The following is a 22318-nucleotide window of genomic DNA, read 5'->3' as shown; positions in this document are numbered from 1 at the left end:
ACGGAGGAAAAGAGGGAGGGTTTTATTTCTGACACTTTGTGAGTCTCCTGACACACCGGGGACACATGTTTATGTATAAAAGACATCCGAAAGTGCATTTTGCATGATAGGAGACCTTTAAAATAACATTTATATTATAGGTAGATGTGCCTGAATTCTCTCATTTGTTTTCACAGTTTTTGCCACCAATGCATTGACTCTGACCACATCCTGTTTGTGAAACAGGAAACAGAGAAAGGTGTCACCTGGTTGCCTCCGTTCCTCTGCCAGTACATGAAAAGGCTCATGAAAGAAGACCCAGATAAAGCTCTATGCAGATGGCGCCTGATTATATCATATAATAAATAATATCAATAAAGTACTTCTTAAAGGTGGGGTAGGTAATTTTGGAGAAACCAGCTCGAGTGCGCGAGAATTTGAAAATACACAACCGGAAAAAATCTGCCACTTCCTTAGAGAGCCCCTCCTCCAACACACACGAACGCGCACATGACCCATGAGGGCACGAGATAAGTTTGTGCACAGATGGAAGGCCATCCAGTTACTTTAGCCGGCTCAGATGATTGGTCGTGCTTTTTACAGCGCCACGGCTTCCACTGATGATGTTTTTTGTATGTACTTATTGTCAAAGCACTTCAGATATTCATTGCTATCGGGATGTTAAGAGCATTCCATGGAATATAACAACAAATGTATCTCGAGCCGGTTTCTCAAAGTTTACTATATTTTGTATTATTTGTATTATTTTGTTATGTTATTATAGTTTTCTTAAAATAGTTCTCTATATGTGTGTTTTTGTTTTTGTTTTACTTTTATGTATGCACCATGACATCAAGTCAAATAACCAGTTTTTAGAGATGTGGGTTACGGAGGAAAAGAGAGGGTTTTATTTTCTGACACTTTGTCTCCTGACACGCCGGGGACACATGTTTATATCAAAGACATCAAAACGTGCATTTTGCATATTAGGTGACATTTAAGGCCGAATTATGTGATGCTCCCCCACCCCGTTTACAATACCTACCCATCAAGCTAGCTAGCAAATGTTAGCTTTCTAGCTTCTATATCGCTAGAAATGTAACCGTTATCAGATTACGTCTTTTTGATGTAACTGCAGGGAACACACTTCCTTTCCTTGTGTCCTGATTATCCCGTAAAATGTAATCTGAAACTCCCCACGCCTGATAACACTCAGAGCAGCACTTTATCATGTCCTGTATGTTGTTGCAGAACAGACATCATTTCCTTTGTTTCTCTTTGCCCACATTTTCTTTTTCACCTGGAAACATGAGTTGACGTGTTAAGATGCTCTCTAGTTTGAGGAAGCCTGTTGCCCCTCTTCTCCGCTCCCTCTCCCCCTGAGGTTTGTCCTCAAAGACGAGCAGAGGGTGGAGACCATGGGGAGTGAGTTCAAATTTGAATAAGTGATAGACACACCTAGCTGGAAACATGTTGTCTGTTTGACTAAAAGAGAAGACTCCACATAGTCGGGGTCTGCTGTGTGCTAAATGTTTTGACAGGTAATGATGATTATCCAAGAGGGAGTGAACTCTTTCCATCTCATTTCCTTTCATAAGATACATCTCACGGTGTGTTTGTTTTGTGTTGGTAAAGTTTGTGTGCATGTGTTTTGATTGGTGGTAAGAAGTCATCTATCCATCCATCTCTCTCGCTCTCTATCTATCGTATCTATATATCTTAGCTAGCTAACAATACCTACCGTTACACCGCTAATACCTACCCATCTGAGAAGCTACAGAGTAGTTATGCCGATGAAAATCTTAGTCACAGGCTTCTCCAACAGAGCAACACAACACACAGATAAACAGACAAATATAGTGCAAGTAAATAGTGAATACAAAAAGAAAAATAGTTTAAAAAAGTGAAATAGTGCAATAAGAGTCTATGTGCAAGTTATTGGAATGATGTATTAGATAAATAGATAATAATTAGTAAGTTGCAAACAGATGTTATGGATGTTCTTTCAGCAGTTCAGGTGTTTAATAGTCTTATGGCCTGTGGGATGAAACTGACTGAGTCTGGTGGTTTTAGTCCGGATGTTGTGGTACCGCCTGCCAGACGGCAGCAGACTGAACAGTGTGTGGCTGGGGTGATGGGGGTCTTTTGTAATCCTGAGGGATTTCTTCCTGAGCCGCTGGGAGTAGAGGTCCTCCATGGATGGCAGCTCCGTCCTGGAGATGTGCTGTGCAGTTTTCACCACCCTCTGTAAAGCCTTACGATTGAGGGCGGAGCAGCTGCCGTACCAGGCCGTGATGCAGCCAGTCAGGATCCTCTCTATGGAGCACCTGTAGAAGGTCAGGATGCTCTCTATGGAGCACCTGTAGAAGGTCAGGATGCTCTCTAGTGCACCTGTAGAAGGTCAGGATCCTCTCTATGGAGCACCTGTAGAAGGTCAGGATCCTCTCTATGGTGCACCTGTAGAAGGTCAGGATCCTCTCTATGGAGCACCTGTAGAAGGTCAGGATCCTCTCTATGGAGCACCTGTAGAAGGTCAGGATCCTCTCTATGGTGCACCTGAAGAGGTCAGGATCCTCTCTATGGAGCACCTGTAGAAGGTCAGGATCCTCTCTATGGTGCACCTGTTAGCATTTAATAACTGTTTTGATGTGTTCCAGTCAGGCTTTCGTCCAAACCACAGCACTGAGACTGCTCTTGTAAAGGTCTTTAATGACATCCACTTAAACACAGACAGTGGCAGAACTTCAGTGTTAGTATTATTAGATCTCAGTGCTGCGTTTGACACTGTTGACCACAACATATTACTAGACCGACTGGAAAACTGGTGGGACTTTCGGAAACAGATCTAAATTGGTTTGAATCCTACTTAAAGGACAGAAACAACTTTGTTTCTATAGGTAAATACACATCTGAGTTGACAAATATGACATGTGGGTACCTCAAGGCTCCATCTTGGGCCTCTTCTCTTTAACGTCTACATGCTACCCTGGCTCAGATAATGAAGAACAACAAAATAAGTTACCATAGCTATGCGGATGACACGCACATTTACGTAACAATTTCACCAGGAGACTATGCTCCAATTCAAACACTGAGTAAGTGCATTGAACAAATCAATGACTGGATGTGTCAGAACTTTCTCCCAATTAAACAAAGATAACACTGAGGTAATGGTTTTTGGAGCCAAGGCAGAACGTATAAAAGTTAGCGCTGATCTTCAGTCTGCAATGTTCAAACCAACAGATAAAGCCAGATATCTAGGTGTAGTCATGGACTCTGACCTGAGTTTCAACAGTGACATTAAAACAGTTACTAAATCAGCCTACTATCACCTAAAGAATATATCTAGGATTAAAAGACTAATGTCACAGCAGGATTTGGAAAAACTTGTCCATGCTTTTATCTTCAGTAGACTCGACTACTGCAATGGTGTCTTCACAGGTCTCACTAAAAAATCTATTAGAAAGCTGCAGCTGATTCAGAACGCTGCTGCTCGAGTCCTCACTAACACTAAGAAAGTGGATCACATCACTCCAGTTCTGAAGTCTTTACACTGGCTTCCTGTGTGTCAAAGAATATATTTCAAAATACTGCTGCTGGTTTATAAAGCACTGAATGGTTTTGGCCCAAAATACATTTCTGACCTCCTGCTAAATTATGAACCATCCAGATCTCTCAGGTCTTCAGGGACTGGTCAACTTTCTGTCCCCAGAGTCAGAACTAAACATGGAGAAGCAGCGTTCAGTTATTATGCTCCAAATATCTGGAACAAACTCCCAGAAACCTGCAGGTCCGCTGCAACTCTGACTACTTTCTTTTTGTCGCTGCTTTTAATTGAACTATTCATATCTTAGACTGCACTGTAACTTTTATCCATGTATTTTTTCTTTTAATGCTTATTTTAAATGCCATTTTCTTAATGTCTTTCATTTTTTGTAAAGCACTTTGAATAGCCTTGTGTTGAAAAGTGCTATATAAATAAACTTGCCTTGCCTTACACACAAATACCGCCTCCTCTGGTTTTCCCCGAGTTCGCATCACTGTCTGCTCGAACAAGGGTGAGTCCGGGTACTTCAAAGAGATTCAGGCTTTGTAGATTGTAGACAACTTTCCGTGAAACATAATAAAGAGGCCTCAAGAAACTCATGACAGTACCTTGTGTATGTCCTTAGTGTGTCCATGTTGTTGCTCAATGAGCGCAGGTTTGTGAGAATGATGGAAGTGGTGGCCGGCTGAATATCCGGCGTAGGCGATTCTGAACGCCTCCCCTCCTTCCTCATCTCTTTTTCCTGGTGTTTCTAAGCGGCTCCCGAGGGATTTCATCTAATATCGAAGAGCACAGGTGGCTTGTTGTATTCGTAGGAAGCCGATCGCATTGTAGCTCTAGCATAGCCTGGCGGCTGTAGCAGCGTAGAGGCCGGGTCTCCTCGCCATACCTGTTCGTGCTGTCACTCAGGTGTGTCTTGGAAAGTTGAATGGCCAGACAAGTGTTGGAGTAAGTCATACATGCAACTCTCAAGTTACTGGGGTGAGAGTCAAACAAGTTAAGTCCTACGAAATCCTGATGAATAACCCCAATTTCCGCATTTAAATCAGTTAAGAGACAGTGGTTATGAAAACTAGGGTTTTATTTTCAACATTAACAACAATGGAGAGTGGGGCTCTGAAATCATAAAGTGTGTGTGTGTGTGTGTGTGTGTGTGTGTGTGTGTGTGTGTAAAAAAAAACATAGCAGCATGCGGTAGCTGTTCTAATGAAGGTAAACACAGGGAAGGCACAGCTCTTTGCAGCTGGTGCTGCTCTTCTGAGATTCTGCTGAGTTACACGTTACTGCCTCCTGGTGCTGCCGAGATTTCATGAAATGAAGGAGGTTTTTCTTCTATAAAACAGCTGTGGGCAGCAGATAATGAGTCACAGACATGAATACATAGGTCAAGGCAGACTGGTTCACAGACTCTCCTGTTTTGCCCATCCGGTGCTTGAACAAATAACTCTACACCCCTGGCCGAAATGTCCCTAAAATGAAGTCCGAGTTTGAAATATATCTCAAATAATGTATGTATTTCCCCACATAAACATAACAGTCTGCAATGAAACGGCTGTCTACTGTGCGCTCCACTTCCTACTTTCTCCTGCGAACGAGATACTTTCTCTTTTTTTTTTTCATTGCCCTCTAGGTGCTTAGTACAATGCAAATATTTTATTTTAAAAAGTAAAGTCCTTTCGAGTCATCTGTCTCACGCCTAAGTCAAGTCTCAAGTCATGAATTCAAAGTCAAGTCGAGTCTTTTATCAATGTTAGTCAAGCAAGTCTCAAGTAAAAAAATATGCGAGTCAAGTCATGTGACTCGAGTCCCCCACCTCTGGTATATACTTTGGTTATAATATTACTGTATCAAATATAATAAACACAAACAGTTGATAAGTAGTATTTTGATAACTCAAGGTTTATATGAAGTGAGTTTTTATTGTATTAACTTGTGTATTTATGCTTTTTCGATTGACTTTCTCTCTTTCTCTGTCTGTTCTAGAAACCGAAAGGAAGAGAGAGACGTCACAGCTGTCAGCAATGTGACAAATCCTTTACAACATCTGGACATTTAAAGCGCCACCTGCATATTCACACAGGAGAAAAACCTTACAGCTGTGAAGAGTGTGGGAACACTTTCACTCAATCAGGTTATCTCAAAATACATAAACGTATTCATACTGGAGAAAAACCATACAGCTGTGTAGAGTGTGGGACAACTTTCACTTCATCAGGTGCTCTCACATCACATCAACGTATTCATACTGGAGAAAAACCTTACAGCTGTGAAGAGTGTGGGAAAACGTTCACTCAACCAGGTAATCTCAAAAGACATCAACGTATTCATACTGGAAAAAAACCGTACTGGTGTGAAGAGTGTGGGAAAACGTTCACTAGATCAAGTCATCTCCAAAAACATCACCTTATTCACACTGGAGAAAAACCGTACAGCTGTGAAGAGTGTGGGAAAACGTTCACTACATCAGATGCTCTCGCATCACATCACCGTATTCATACTGGAGAAAAACCGTACTGGTGTGAAGAGTGTGGGACAACTTTCACTCAATCAGGTGGTCTCATAACACATCAACGTATTCATACTGGTGAAAAACCGTACAGCTGTGAAGAGTGTGGGAAAATGTTCACTACATCAAGTAGTCTCAAAAAACATCACCGTATTCACACTGGAGAAAAACCGTACTGGTGTGAAGAGTGTGGGACAACTTTCACTCAATCAGGTGGTCTCATAACACATCAACGTATTCATACTGGTGAAAAACCGTACAGCTGTGAAGAGTGTGGGAAAATGTTCACTACATCAACTCATCTCAAATTACATCTTCGTCTTCACACACTCTTAAAACCATAGTGGTGTTAAGAGTGTGGGAAAACTTTTTCTTAAAGTATTCACTTTAAAATCCATGAGCGAGTTTCACTGTTCATTAATCTGCAGAGTAGTTTCTCTGCAGATTGTTGTTTAATAAAATGTTGTGACTTTAAACACACAGAGCCGAGCTTGAATGACACAAGCACACGTGTATTTCCATGCAACTCTCTGATTGGTCAGGTGACTTACCTCTGTTGCATTCACTGAACACGGGAAATTGCAGTCCTGCTGTCCTCTCTTGTCAGGATGAGGTTCACGTAAAGCACAGTTAATGTATTATATTATTGAGGTGTCTCAAATATGGCACCTGCTAATGGATGATAGGTTTACATCTAAAAACGTATTGTGTTCAGGACCTTGGTCTCAGACTCAAAAAAGCCTTTCTCGCCTACCTGTCCACTTTGCATACCTGAGATCCTGCAGTCATTTCTCAAAGACGGTGGGTATATAGGGAGGTGCAATCTCCTGATGAGACTGTATTATAGTGGAAATCTGCAACCCTAGGAAACAAGATCACATTAGGATAATCAATTTATTAGGGCTGTCAAGTTAACGCCACTAATTATTTTAACGCGATTAACGCATGTGTATTTTTTTCCTCGGCCGCCCTGTAGTTTCAGAGCGCATCGAGTTTAAAATACCATCTACAAGCTGATGCTGCTGACAGCCCCGCTCCTGCCGCCGCTTGTGGCAGACCACACTTCCACGCTCACCGGCAGGCACCGACTGGCCATCGGGAGGACCGGGAGGGTGTGTGGCCCGAGCGAGCGAGAGACCTTACGTGCATTACCGTACCGCAGTGTGAACGCGGCTATTGTTGTTGTTAGCATCTGGTGCTAGCTAGCTGCGCTAACGGATATAAGGAGCTGTTTCAATGAAAACAGAGGAGCGCTCTATCCACACAACTGCGCCAAGCACTTGACTTGATGCAGGAAGCAGACAGTGGGACATTGTACGAAAAGTCAGCACACTCATGATTGCAGCAACATGATTGCAGCGTCCAGGCAGCTCCCGTTCGAGCATATGCCTTGAGTTGCACATAGCTCCAACGATCACACACACACACAACACACCATTTGTATTGTATGAGAGAGGTTCCAGGTTGAATTGAGGCGAATATTTGTAATGTTCAGAGGTTGTTGTGTTTAATATGCATGAGAATATTTGTCATTGTTCAAATGATAATAAACATTAGCATAAAGCATATTTGTCCACTCATATGTTGATAAGAGTATTAAAACATGAAAAATATTCCTCTCAGGTACATTTAGAACAGATAAAAAATGTGCGATTAATTTGCGATTAACTATGGACAATCATGAGATTAATCGCGATTAAATATTTTAATCGACTGACAGCCCTACAATTTATACAACCCATGTCCAAATCTAACCACTGACATATTTAAAGAAATAGCAGGCGATAAACATAGGAAGGAAGTTTGGTGTGGTGATTACTAGGGATGGGAAAGATTAATCGAAATTATTCAGGTATTCGAATTTCTGGGAGGTATGCCTAAGTTGATTACATATTATCAAATTTAATAATTCAATGTATACGACAGTGCCATAGCTCAATGTGTTAGGTATAAAGGTGTGTTTTGCTCCGCTCACCGGCCCCTCACAGCGGGCAGAGCTGCAGGTGCTGATCTCTCTCTCTCTCGCATCACGTTTATGTCCAAATCCATCAGATCTAGCTAGTTCTAGCTAAATTATATGGCTGCTGTCATCTTATGCCCAAATGCTGCGCAAATGACTTCCGCAGCCGTTGCGAGGTTCCGGCGCTAACAGTTCATGAGCGTGCTCCTCCGCCCCCTGTCAACACTCGCGACACATGAGTGGCCAGCCTAAACAACAATAAACGCTGCTTGGCAACCGTGTGTGGCGGCAAAGTACAAACAAATGTTGAAAGGAGAGATTTAGTTTTGCCGGTATTCAACTTATTTTACCAGTCATGATAATAATGATTTGCACTCTAAGAAGAGTCCTTCACAGACATGGCGTCAAAAAGGAGTAATGTGTGGAAATATTTTGACCAGGTTAGTGAGTGCGGTATAGAGGTCAAACTATGCCAAATTAAACTTATATATACATACTATACCTTGCTATACCCGCAACCTCCGTTCCAGCTGAGAGGGTCTTCTCTACAGTTGGCCTGATTGTGAATCGCCTCAGCACCGCATCTCCCCTGAGCATGTAGACATGCTCATATTTTTAAACAAGAATGAGTAGCCTATTGAATAGCTGCATTCTGTGCTTAGGCCCTGTTGTAGGTTTTTGATGTTTTAAGCATGAAAGCGGTAGGCCTTCTGTCAAACTGTGATCACCAGTCAATACATTTGACAAATTCGACTTGGTTTCGATACTTATTTGAACATGTATTTCTTTATTTTTTTGACCCCATTTTTTTTTTTATAGGATATGTACACGCCGGTTAACAGTTTTTTGGGGGATTCGAATATTCGAATATACATTTGCTTTCAAATTCCCATCCCTAGTGATTTCAATGCACACAACAGTCTATGGGGCAGCAACCATGCAGACAGTAACGGAAATATAATGGAAGAAATGCTGGAGGAAAGAACACTAGTATGCCTTAATGATGGACATGGCACGAGTAGATGTACACAGGGGGAAAGTTTTCGTGCCTGGATCTGGACATTCGTGTCAAACTGTTTGGTTCATACATGTGAATGGTTTGTTTTGAATAACACCACTGTTGGAAGTGACCATTATCCAGTGCTTACTAAAATGAATAATAATGTATACAGTGGGGCAAAAAGGATTTAGTCAGCACCAATTGTGCAAGTTCCTCCCACTTAAAAGATGAGAGGCCTGTCATTTTCATCCTAGGTACACTTCAACTATGAGAGACAGAATGGGGGGAAAGAATCCAGGAAATCACATTGTAGGATTTTAATGAATGAATTGGTAAATTCCTCGGTAAAATAAGTATTTGGTCACCTACAAACAAACAAGATTTCTGGCTCTCACAGACCTGTAACTTCTTCTTTAAGAGGCTTCCTCTGAGATTCCATCGTGAGATTTTGAGTGACAAACCTCCTTCCATCAGCAAGAGCATTGAAGATGAAACGTGGCTGGGTCTTTCAGCATGACAATGATCCCAAACACACCGCCCGGGCAACGAAGGAGTGGCTTCGTAAGAAGCATTTCAAGGTCCTGGAGTGGCCTAGCCAGTCTCCAGATCTCAACCCCATAGAAAATCTTTGGAGGGAGTTGAAAGTCCGTGTTTCCCAGCGACAGCCCCAAAACATCACTGCTCTAGAGGAGATCTGCATGGAGGAATGGGCCAAAATACCAGCAACAGTGTGTGAAGACTTACAGAAAACGTTGACCTCTGTCATTGCCAACAAAGGCTATATAACCAAGTATTGAGATGAACTTTTGTTATTGACCAAATACTTATTTTCCACCATAATTTGCAAATAAATTCTTTACAAATCAGACAATGTGATTTTCTGGATTTCTTTTTTCTCATTTTGTCTCTTATAGTTGAGGTATATCTAGGATGAAAATTACAGGCCTCATCTTTTTAAGTGGGAGAACTTGCACAATTGGTGACTGACTAAATACTTTTTTGCCCCACTGTATATGCAGGAAGGAGGTGTAATAACCAGGTGGTGCTTTGCTAAAGCTGATTGGGGAAATGTAGGATATGGTGTGAGGAGTCGGTACACCTGCTAACATCAGAGGGAAGCATAGAGGTCATTACGAGGCACATAACGCAACATATACTAAATGCAGCAGAGAACAGTATACCCAAAGCAACAACCAAGGGTAGGAAGAAAGTGGTGGAATGAGGAATGCAGCAGGGCTATTAAAGAGCAAAACGATACATTTAGAGAATTAAAGAAAGATATTACACAAAAGAATGTTATAGAGTATCAAAGGAAAAGGGCAGCTGCTCGAAGGACAATCAAATATACAAAAAAGAGAACATGGAGAGAATTGTGTTCTACCATTGGCAGAGGAGTAACATGAGGTGATGTCTGGTCCATTTCTAACGGCCCGTCCACACAGCGGCGTGCGTTGAGGCTTCCAACGCTTCTGCCCATTCACTTTGAATGGGGTGACGTCACTTTTAGCCGAACTGCATTTTGGGAAGCGACGTGGAGTGTTGCTGGCGTAACTGGCGTCAAAAGTTGAGCAATGTTCAACTTTTGACGCCTCGACGGAGCCAATGAAATCCCGTTTATGCAAATCTGCCAGTACAGCGCTAGCCAATCAAACCGGGTGTATGCTGGGAGAGACTACGCAGGTCTTTTCCTCATATTCCAAAAAATGGAGGAGAAATTAATTATAGCGGTAGTGAATCACCCGGTGCTATATGATCAGTCTCTGTTAATTTACCGGGATACAAACCGGAGAAGCCAGGCATGGAGGGAGGTGGCAGAGACAGTGGGTGGAACTGGTAGGTTTCGCCAGTTTGGGGAGTTTATATTATATATGATATTCTGAACAAACTGTGCTGTTGTATTAGCTGTAACGTGTCTCTACTGTAGGCTAGTTTTATTATATGTACAGCACTTTGGCTCGACCAAAAATCGTTTATAAATGTGCTATATAAATAAAACTTGATTTGATATATCCAGTGTACTTAATTTTAACATTGAATGGACAGCTTGCAGGCATAGACAGTATATTTAGCCAGCATGGAATGTAGCATAAAATAGCACCATAGACATTAATGTCATAAATGTTCATCATATAAAGTGTGAATGTAAAACCTTTTATGCAAATGACAGTGATAAAGGAATTTGCTTTTCATTAATGTAGGAATAATTTAGTCAATTCTTCAAGTAGTTCAACAAATTAACTTTATTATTTCATTTCATTAGAGGAATTGTGCAGGACAAGGTGGAAGTCTCTGAGGGACAGGTTCTGGAAGGAGAAACCTAGGGAGAAGGAGGCAAAAAGAAGCGGGGCAGGGTCGTCAGGGGGATATAAGATATATAAGATATAAGTGATGGGTTTTTTAACCCTATTTCTCATTGACCGTGAGACGTCCAGCAATATGCCCCGGAAAACCCTGCCTCCACCCCCCTGTACTACTCCTGACCCCAGCCAGGTGCCAGAGGATGAGAGCCAAAGCCAGCTAGATGAAAGCCTTGGTGAGACTCAGTCAGCAAGCTGAGGCAGGGCAGGCAGGAGAGGAGGAGGATAATGTTGAGGGCCGGGGAAGAAGGGGAAGGGAGATGTCCGCCTTTGAGAAAGGGTTGCTGTCAGCCATCGCTCCTGTTCTCTCCATGCCACTACCTCAACCTCGTCCAGTGGTGGTGGAGGAGGACGAGGACGAGTTGTTTCTCCGGGGCCTCTTGCCTTCATTGCGAAGGATGTCCATGGCAAAGAAAATAAGGCTGAAATTTGCCATTCATAAGGCATTTTATGAAGCAGAGCAGGAGGAAGACTGATTCATCACTTTTTTTTTTGTTATTTACAGCCATACTGATCCACACTACATGTTTTACACTCATCACTGCACACACTTCACTCACAATATTACATATACATTATTATAAATAAAAGTTATTTAAAGTATGTTATGGCTATACTGTGTCTTCACTTGTTTATGTCGTTTGTCAATTACAACATACGGAAGATGCAGAAGCTTCATGTATGTCGATGTATAATGTGCTGTATAATTGTTCATGTGAAAACCTGTTGAAATCACGAGTGGTTTATCAGTAAAAACAGGGCTGAAGGAAAAAGGTCGTTAGCAATGCATAATATCAATTTAAGAAACATGTTTATTAGGAATGTTTGTTTTTAAAATGGCTCATATGGAATATTTGCTTTTTAAAGAAAATATGGGTAGCTCTTAAAAGAGCTTTTGGTTTGGAGGCTCTTAAAAGAGCCATGGTGACCCTACACCACGTTATGCTGCCATGGCACTGCACCCTCCTCATTGAAATAGCTGCAGAAGGTCTCCCGCAGTTGGATGGATCTGCGTGTGGCGTTGTTGGAGCCCATCCTCGGTGCATCACGCAGGGTTGGAGTAGCTGGAGCTTCATCCGTGGACTCTGCGACATCGTCTTCCTGCGGAGGAAGTTGTGCAACACACAGGTGGCCTTCACACACAACTCTGCTACCTCCGGGCTGGTGGTGATGACACGCCGGAACATTCTCCACTGGGATGAGAGGATGCGAAACGCACATTCAACCACCAACCTGGCCCGGCTGAGGCGGTAGTTGAACATCCTCTTTTCGCGTGTGAGGTGACGTCCAGGGAACGGACGCAGCAGGTTGTCCATCAGCGGAAAAGCCTCATCTCCAACGAAGACATGGGGAAGAAGGCCGAGCCGCTCTGCTCCTGGGATGAGGGTGTCAGGCGGTAGCTGCAGACTGCCATCTCTGAGGCGCTCTCCAAATGCAGAATTCCGCAGGCTCCCACCGTCGCTGCTCCTTCCAAAACCTCAGACACTACCCTGAAGAGGTACTGGGCATCCACGACAGCCAGTAGTACCAAGGAGTGGGTGGACTTATAGTTGAAGTACAGGGACCCAGAATTTGCCGGAGCCTGGATCACCACGTGCTTCCCATCAATGGCACCAACGCAATTCGGAAAGCGATGGCTCTCCAGTCCTCCGTCTGTGGTACCGGCATGGTCTCCTCAACCAGGGCGGTCAAGATGGCACCCGCAACCTCCCTGACAATGACAGCCACGGTTGCATGCCCGACCCGAGAGCTGAATGCTATGGTCCTGTATGAGTCACCGGTTGCCAGGTACCTGAGAAAAAAATAATATACATGATTAAAAAAAAGTATATGTCCCCACACACACAGCCCACAGACACACAGAACCCCCACACACACAGACCACAGAGACACACCGCCCACACACACAGACCCCCCCAGACCACCCCCCCAACACACACAGACCAGACACACACACAGACCACACACTCTGTTCAACTACACTGCACACGCACTCTCTGTTCAACTACACACACACACTCTGTTCAACTACACACCAGTGTGCGAAAAAGTACACGTCCCACCGTCCGGGACGTGTTATTTACAATATCGGACAAGTAGATCTTTCAATTGACTTGTCCGACGGACAAGTGACGTTTTTCGCCCCGATTTATTGACAAATTATTGATACATTCAGTTTACAAAAGGCAGAACTCATTCGCAAATTGTACGTGTCCGACATTGTTCGTTTAGAAGTGTTAGTTTCGGTTCTGCTTGTCGATTCATAAGGAAATGCATCTCGCCGCTTTCTGTACAGTTAGACGGGGACGGGGTGGGAAGTGTAGCACAGTGGCAGGGCTGGGAAGCAAAACTCGGTTCCGAGTAGGAACAAATAACAATTGTCCGGTCCCAGGATTAAGAGTAGTGAGGACAGGAGGCGAGGCCGAGCCCCGGACCGCAGCTCTCTCTATGCTCCGTATCAGCTGATCGCTGCACGGTGCGGCTCAGCGTCTCTCTCTCTCTCTTTCTACACACAGCGCATCCGCTGCCTGTTTAACAGCCTCATCTTTGTCAAACTTTCTTGTGTTCTTTCTCTAACACGTAATGAAGGTTATTAAGCGTTTTAGCTCCTGTGTTGTTAATATTGACCGCCATTTCCTTTATGAAGTGGAAGCAGCCTCCCTGTCTGTGTCCTCGCGCTGTCCTCACATCCCCGGACCCCAGACTCGGAGGAGCACACGGATGTCAGTATTATTTATGAAGCAGGGTATAGAAAGTACATTATTGAAATGCTATTTATACTATTTATTAACTTTTACAAACAGTGAGCAGCTGGGCAGCTGCAGCATGTGTATTGCAGGACATGTGTAAGCGTGCAAGTGTCTTTGAGTTGTAGAAAAGCGCTAGGCCTATAGGCTATAAATATAATAATAATAATAACTTTATTTGTATAGCACCTTTCATACAGGGGATTGCAGTTCAAAGTGCTTTACATCAGTAAAAAATAAGACATAACATCTGTGTAAAACAAGCAGCAAGAGCAAAGCATAAAGTGGGATAAAATAATTAAAAATAAAACATGGGGAATAAAACAGAGAAATAGTGCAATGTCAATCACAGAGAATAGAGCAGTATAATATTGTAAAATCAGTAAAATGCTTTGGTAAAGAGATTTGCTTTGGTAAAGAGATAGGTTTTAAGCTGCCTTTTAAAAATGCCTAATGTATTGGCTTCCCTAATATTGTTGGGTAACATGTTCCACAGTTTTGGGGCGTAGTTTACAAAGGCTGCATCACCGATCTTCTTAGGACTCTTTCTGGTGACCTCTAATGGACCTGCATCTGATGATCGCAGTGTTCTGGCAGGTGTGTAGTTCATTAGAGAGTCAGCAATGTAGCCGGGTCCTTGTCCATTTAGAGCTTGTATATGAGGAGAAGCACCTTCAAATCAATTCTAAAAGTTACAGGAAGCCAGTGTAGAGTAGCTAAGACAGGACTAACGTGTTCCCTCCTTTTGGTATTCGTTAGTAGTCTAGCTGCAGAGTGTTGAATGAGCTGGAGTCTTTGTACATTCTCAAACTGCACCACTTGGAACTAACTAAACAATGCAGAGATTATTTTTATATAATTGTATTCAATAACCGTAAGAATTAAACAGTATGAAGTGATTTGTAAATAGGAATACAGATGTGACTTAATGTTTTCATAAATATATTTTTCTCCCAGTTTGTCATGGGACTGATTTACCCTCTCAAAGAACCGGAACCGAGAACCTAAAATAACCAGAATCGAAAAGCAGAACCGCAATCGTTAAAATCCAAACGATACCCAACCCTATGTGTGATGCAGTAAAATCTCACTTCTCACTTACGTTAGCGGTGTCGTAAAAACCGTGGGAAAATGTAAAAATACGATGACGAAGAAGAAGATTCCAGTGGCCCCAATTTTGTCCATTTTGGACAAGTGAAAAATGTATTCGGACAAGTACATTTCCAAACTCACTTGTCCATGGACAAGTACTCTCTAAAAACTTTTTCTCACACTGCACACACACACACCATGTACACACAATAACAATACAATACTGTATTTACCTAGCTCTCTTAATTAATGTCATCCATCTGAACTAAATCACAGACTTCATTCATCCATGGCATGCATTCTCTCTCTTTATATACAGAGTCAGGTTACAGAAGTAGAAATACACAAAACTTACCGTAGGCAGATGGCGAGTCGCTCGGCGGGTCCGATTGACAAACGCATTTGGGTGTCTGCCCACTTTTCCGAGCAACTCGTCGAACACGTCTTTGCTCATCCTGAAGTACTGCTGAAACAGTACATCATCCAGGCGGAGCTCTTGGACCAGAGCGTGGTATTCCCCCCGTTGCAGACGTTTTCTGAGTATCGGATGTACCCAACAGCGACGCCACCCTTGCTACTACACTTGCCCGTGCTACCCTTGCTACAAAACCGGCATCCATTTTGGCATTAGTGGAGAAGAACCGGGCTTTTCCTTTTTTGCTATGTCGGGGGCGGGAGATTCATGTGATTGGTTGTTGGTCACGTTGACTCCCCAAGCTTCAGACACGCCAAGCGTCAACGCACGCCGCTATGTGGACGGTCCGTAAGGGGATGAGTGGGAAAAGGAAATCCATTAAAATTCCAGCTTTGGTTGATGGGGAGAGGCTGGCAGTGACAGATAAAGAGAAGGCAGGTATGTTAGGAAGGACACTTGCAGCAGTACATAGTGGGGAGCATCTCAGTGATATCCATAGGCAGCAAAAACAGCAGTTACTAGCAGAGAATGAAAACGTGAAGGAGAAGAGACAGGATAATAGGTCAGCCCTGGATGTGGAATTAGTAAGAGTGAGTAATGATGGGGGAAAAACATTGAAATTGAAAGAGATAATGGCAATAGTGTACGTTGACATTGAAAAGGCGTATGACTATGTGGAGGGAGGGATTACTGATCAAATTGAGTATGGGTATGGGAGGGAGAATGTTCAATTGGGTAAGGGCCTTTTGAACAGGCAGGACATTTAGAGTAAAGGCTGGAGCAGATATTTCCAATTATTTAGAAATGTCCTGTCCTCTGGACCCTATCCCTTCAACCTCCTTCAGACTATCACTCCTGATATTCTACCGTTTCTCACCCATTTCATCAACACTTCTCTAACTTCTGGTCACTTTCCAAACAGTCTCAAGGAGGCAAGAGTAAAAACCCTCTCCTAAAGAAACCCACTCTCAACCCGTCTGATGTTATAAACTACAGGCCTGTCTCTCTCCTCCCGTTCCTGTCTAAAACACTTGAACGCGCTGTCTTTAAACAACTCTCCTGTTATCTCCATCAGAACAACCTTCTGGATCCGCACCAGTCTGGTTTCAAGGCAGGTCACTCCACAGAAACTGCCCTCCTTGCTGTCACTAAGGAACTGCACACGGCTAAAGCAGCCTCCCTCTCCTCTGTCATCATCCTGTTGGACCTGTCTGCTGCATTCAACACGGTGAACCATCAGATCCTCCTTCGCACTCTCAAGAACTTGGAGTGTCAGGCTCTGCACTTTCCCTCCTCACCTCATACCTCAAAGACCACACCTATAGGGTTACTTGGAGAGGGTCGGAGTCCGCCCCTTGTCAATTAACTACAGGGGTCCCTCAGGGCTCTGTTCTTGGTCCCCTCCTCTTCTCCTTGTACACAAACCCGCTCGGATCAGTCATTAGCCCGCATGGTTTTTCATACCACTGCTACGCTGACGACACCCAATTAATTCTGTCCTTTCCCCGCTCAGAGACCCAGGTCGTCGCGCGCATCTCTGCTCGTCTAGCTGACATCTCTCAGTGGATGTCTGCTCATCACCTCAAGCTCAACAAAACTGAACTGCTTTTCCTTCCGGGAAAAGATTGTCCCACTCTTGACCTAACTATCAACATCGGCCCCTCTGTTGTTTCCCCGACTCAGACTGCAAGGAATCTGGGTGTGACCCTAGATAACAAACTGTCCTTCACTGCAAACATCGCTGCTACAACCCGCTGCTGCAGATACACGCTCTACACCATCAGGAGGATACGTCCCCAGCTCACCCAGAAAGCGACGCAGGTTCTGGTCCAGGCTCTCATCATCTCATCTTACTGTTTATTTGATACCCATTTGGTAATGCAATTAATAAAAACAACAAGGTTTGGGTTCGATCTTCAGATGACTGTGACGTTAACGTGTAAGCTCAGTAATGAACTCCAGCTCAACCAACCATATTGTGATATCTAAGTAATCATCTTGAAATATGACATTATTTGTAATATACACACATCTTATTGTGAGGTTGATTTCACATACACTACTTTGACATGAGCTTGTCTACATACTTGAGCATAGCCAATTTAAATTAACCTTAGCGATGCATACAGTTCCTACCTTCATAATAAAATATCTCTCTAAGTTACAAGGATGACCTTATTTTATCAACCTCAAACAGAAGCTGTTTGTTGTACAGTATTATCCCATTTAACGCTTAACACGTGTCTTTTTCGTTTCAACCTTTATATATACAGTCTATGATTTTAACTTGGACGCTACGATTAGCACCGATGTAGCTACCACTCGCTTACACACTAACCCAAGCCTTAACATTCATTACGTAGCTGATTAAAATCATTAACACATAAATAAGTACTCAAATTTCACTTACCGCATTCATGCACGTCTGTTTTAACTGCAGAGCGAGTCACAATAGTCCGATATATAAGCATGAAGAACAAACAACCACGGCCGGCTTTAAGTTGTATTTCCTGGATGAACTGACCAGGCAGAGTCCCCCTGTAGCTAGCTTCATGGAGCAGCTAGCAGAGAGACAAGAAGCTAGAAGCAGCAGTCACTTGACAGAGCTTTCACTCAATGTGACCACACCCTAATATATGCATAACTTTAAGGCTTAATATTAATTAAACAGATGAGTTGAGAACAAATTCACTCCAGGATCCATAGACAGGAAGGGGGAATCTAACTACTGAGAATAAATGTTTGAAACCACGATGTAAACGTGTTTATTTCTGCTGTAAAGTTGGGCATTTTACCATTGGGGTCTATGGAAATTGCTCCCTTCTGCAGATTGCTCCTACTGGCCACTAGATGAACTGCAGTTTGAGGCACTTCCTGATTCGCATCCCGGAAGTGGCCCAGAGTTTGCCGCTTGGTCGGGATGTTGCCAGGAGTTCAACGTAAAGCCAGCCCACATTTTAGTAATGTCGTCATGACGCAGCAAATCTGGATCGTTGTTCCCTTGTTTTTAGAGATGTGGGGGGTACGGAGGAAAAGAGGGAGGGTTTTATTTCTGACACTTTGTGAGTCTCCTGACACACCGGGACACATGTTTATGTATAAAAGACATCCGAAAGTGCATTTGCATGATAGGAGACCTTTAAAATAACATTTATATTATAGGTAGATGTGCCTGAATTCTCTCATTTGTTTTCACAGTTTTTGCCACCAATGCATTGACTCTGACCACATCCTGTTTGTGAAACAGGAAACAGAGAAAGGTGTCACCTGGTTGCCTCCGTTCCTCTGCCAGTACATGAAAAGGCTCATGAAGAAGACCCAGATAAAGCTCTATGCAGATGGCGCCTGATTATATCATATAATATAATAATATCAAATAAAGTACTTCTTAAAGGTGGGGTAGGTAATTTTGGAGAAACCAGCTCGAGTGCGCGAGAATTTGAAAATACACAACCGGAAAAAATCTGCCACTTCCTTAGAGAGCCCCTCCTCCAACACACACGAACGCGCACATGACCCATGAGGGCACGAGATAAGTTTGTGCACAGATGGAAGGCCATCCAGTTACTTTAGCCGGCTCAGATGATTGGTCGTGCTTTTTACAGCGCCACGGCTTCCACTGATGATGTTTTTTGTATGTACTTATTGTCAAAGCACTTCAGATATTCATTGCTATCGGGATGTTAAGAGCATTCCATGGAATATAACAACAAATGTATCTCGAGCCGGTTTCTCAAAGTTTACTATATTTTGTATTATTTGTATTATTTTGTTATGTTATTATAGTTTTCTTAAAATAGTTCTCTATATGTGTGTTTTTGTTTTTGTTTTACTTTTATGTATGCACCATGACATCAAGTCAAATAACCAGTTTTTAGAGATGTGGGTTACGGAGGAAAAGAGAGGGTTTTATTTTCTGACACTTTGTCTCCTGACACGCCGGGGACACATGTTTATATCAAAGACATCAAAACGTGCATTTTGCATATTAGGTGACATTTAAGGCCGAATTATGTGATGCTCCCCCACCCCGTTTACAATACCTACCCATCAAGCTAGCTAGCAAATGTTAGCTTTCTAGCTTCTATATCGCTAGAAATGTAACCGTTATCAGATTACGTCTTTTTGATGTAACTGCAGGGAACACACTTCCTTTCCTTGTGTCCTGATTATCCCGTAAAATGTAATCTGAAACTCCCCACGCCTGATAACACTCAGAGCAGCACTTTATCATGTCCTGTATGTTGTTGCAGAACAGACATCATTTCCTTTGTTTCTCTTTGCCCACATTTTCTTTTTCACCTGGAAACATGAGTTGACGTGTTAAGATGCTCTCTAGTTTGAGGAAGCCTGTTGCCCCTCTTCTCCGCTCCCTCTCCCCGCTGAGGTTTGTCCTCAAAGACGAGCAGAGGGTGGAGACCATGGGGAGTGAGTTCAAATTTGAATAAGTGATAGACACACCTAGCTGGAAACATGTTGTCTGTTTGACTAAAAGAGAAGACTCCACATAGTCGGGGTCTGCTGTGTGCTAAATGTTTTGACAGGTAATGATGATTATCCAAGAGGGAGTGAACTCTTTCCATCTCATTTCCTTTCATAAGATACATCTCACGGTGTGTTTGTTTGTGTTGGTAAAGTTTGTGTGCATGTGTTTTGATTGGTGGTAAGAAGTCATCTATCCATCCATCTCTCTCGCTCTCTATCTATCGTATCTATATATCTTAGCTAGCTAACAATACCTACCGTTACACCGCTAATACCTACCCATCTGAGAAGCTACAGAGTAGTTATGCCGATGAAAATCTTAGGTCACAGGCTTCTCCAACAGAGCAACACAACACACAGATAAACAGACAAATATAGTGCAAGTAAATAGTGAATACAAAAAGAAAAATAGTTTAAAAAAGTGAAATAGTGCAATAAGAGTCTATGTGCAAGTTATTGGAATGATGTATTAGATAAATAGATAAATAATTAGTAAGTTGCAAACAGATGTTATGGATGTTCTTTCAGCAGTTCAGGTGTTTAATAGTCTTATGGCCTGTGGGATGAAACTGACTGAGTCTGGTGGTTTTAGTCCGGATGTTGTGGTACCGCCTGCCAGACGGCAGCAGACTGAACAGTGTGTGGCTGGGGTGATGGGGGTCTTTTGTAATCCTGAGGGATTTCTTCCTGAGCCGCTGGGAGTAGAGGTCCTCCATGGATGGCAGCTCCGTCCTGGAGATGTGCTGTGCAGTTTTCACCACCCTCTGTAAAGCCTTACGATTGAGGGCGGAGCAGCTGCCGTACCAGGCCGTGATGCAGCCAGTCAGGATCCTCTCTATGGAGCACCTGTAGAAGGTCAGGATGCTCTCTATGGAGCACCTGTAGAAGGTCAGGATGCTCTCTAGTGCACCTGTAGAAGGTCAGGATCCTCTCTATGGAGCACCTGTAGAAGGTCAGGATCCTCTCTATGGTGCACCTGTAGAAGGTCAGGATCCTCTCTATGGAGCACCTGTAGAAGGTCAGGATCCTCTCTATGGAGCACCTGTAGAAGGTCAGGATCCTCTCTATGGTGCACCTGAAGAAGGTCAGGATCCTCTCTATGGAGCACCTGTAGAAGGTCAGGATCCTCTCTATGGTGCACCTGTAGAAGGTCAGGATCCTCTCTATGGAGCACCTGTAGAAGGTCAGGATCCTCTCTATGGTGCACCTGTAGAAGGTCAGGGTCCTCTCTATGGAGCACCTGTAGAAGGTCAGGATCCTCTCTATGGAGCGCCTGTAGAAGGTCAGGATCCTCTCTATGGAGCACTTGTAGAAGGTCAGGATCCTCTCTATGGAGCACCTGTAGAAGGTCAGGATCCTCTCTATGGAGCACCTGTAGAAGGCCAGGATGCTCTCTATGGAGCACCTGTAGAAGGTCAGGGTCCTCTCTATGGTGCACCTGTAGAAGGTCAGGATGCTCTCGATGGAGCACCTGTAGAAGGTCAGGATCCTCTCTATGGAGCACCTGTAGAAGGTCAGGATCCTCTCTATGGTGCACCTGTAGAAGGTCAGGATGCTCTCTATGGAGCACCTGTAGAAGGTCAGGGTCCTCTCTATGGTGCACCTGTAGAAGGTCAGGATGCTCTCGATGGAGCACCTGTAGAAGGTCAGGATCCTCTCTATGGAGCACCTGTAGAAGGTCAGGATGCTCTCTATGGAGCACCTGTAGAAGGTCAGGATGCTCTCGATGGAGCACCTGTAGAAGGTCAGGATCCTCTCTATGGAGCACCTGTAGAAGGTCAGGATGCTCTCGATGGAGCACCTGTAGAAGGTCAGGATCCTCTCTATGGAGCACCTGTAGAAGGTCAGGATCCTCTCTATGGTGCACCTGTAGAAGGTCAGGATGCTCTCTATGGAGCACCTGTAGAAGGTCAGGGTCCTCTCTATGGTGCACCTGTAGAAGGTCAGGATGCTCTCTATGGAGCACCTGTAGAAGGTCAGGGTCCTCTCTATGGAGCACCTGTAGAAGGTCAGGATGCTCTCTATGGAGCACCTGTAGAAGGTCAGGGTCCTCTCTATGGTGCACCTGTAGAAGGTCAGGATGCTCTCTATGGAGCACCTGTAGAAGGTCAGGGTCCTCTCTATGGAGCACCTGTAGAAGGTCAGGATCCTCTCTATGGAGCACCTGAAGGTCAGGATCCTCTCTATGGAGCACCTGTAGAAGGTCAGGATGCTCTCTATGGTGCACCTG

The 22318-nt window shown here is 43.6% G+C and overlaps 1 pseudogene; it reads left to right on the top strand.

The window, feature by feature from the left end:
- Positions 1 to 7059, top strand: part of LOC117453981 (zinc finger protein 420-like) — a 35813-nt pseudogene extending 28754 nt beyond the window's left edge.
- Positions 7060 to 22318: the final 15259 nt, after the last annotated feature.

The sequence above is a fragment of the Pseudochaenichthys georgianus genome, chromosome 10, assembly GCF_902827115.2.
Source record: "Pseudochaenichthys georgianus chromosome 10, fPseGeo1.2, whole genome shotgun sequence".
Lineage (NCBI taxonomy): Eukaryota > Metazoa > Chordata > Actinopteri > Perciformes > Channichthyidae > Pseudochaenichthys > Pseudochaenichthys georgianus.
Note: the sequence above shows the minus strand (reverse complement) of the source record. Positions and strands in the feature narration are given on the sequence as shown.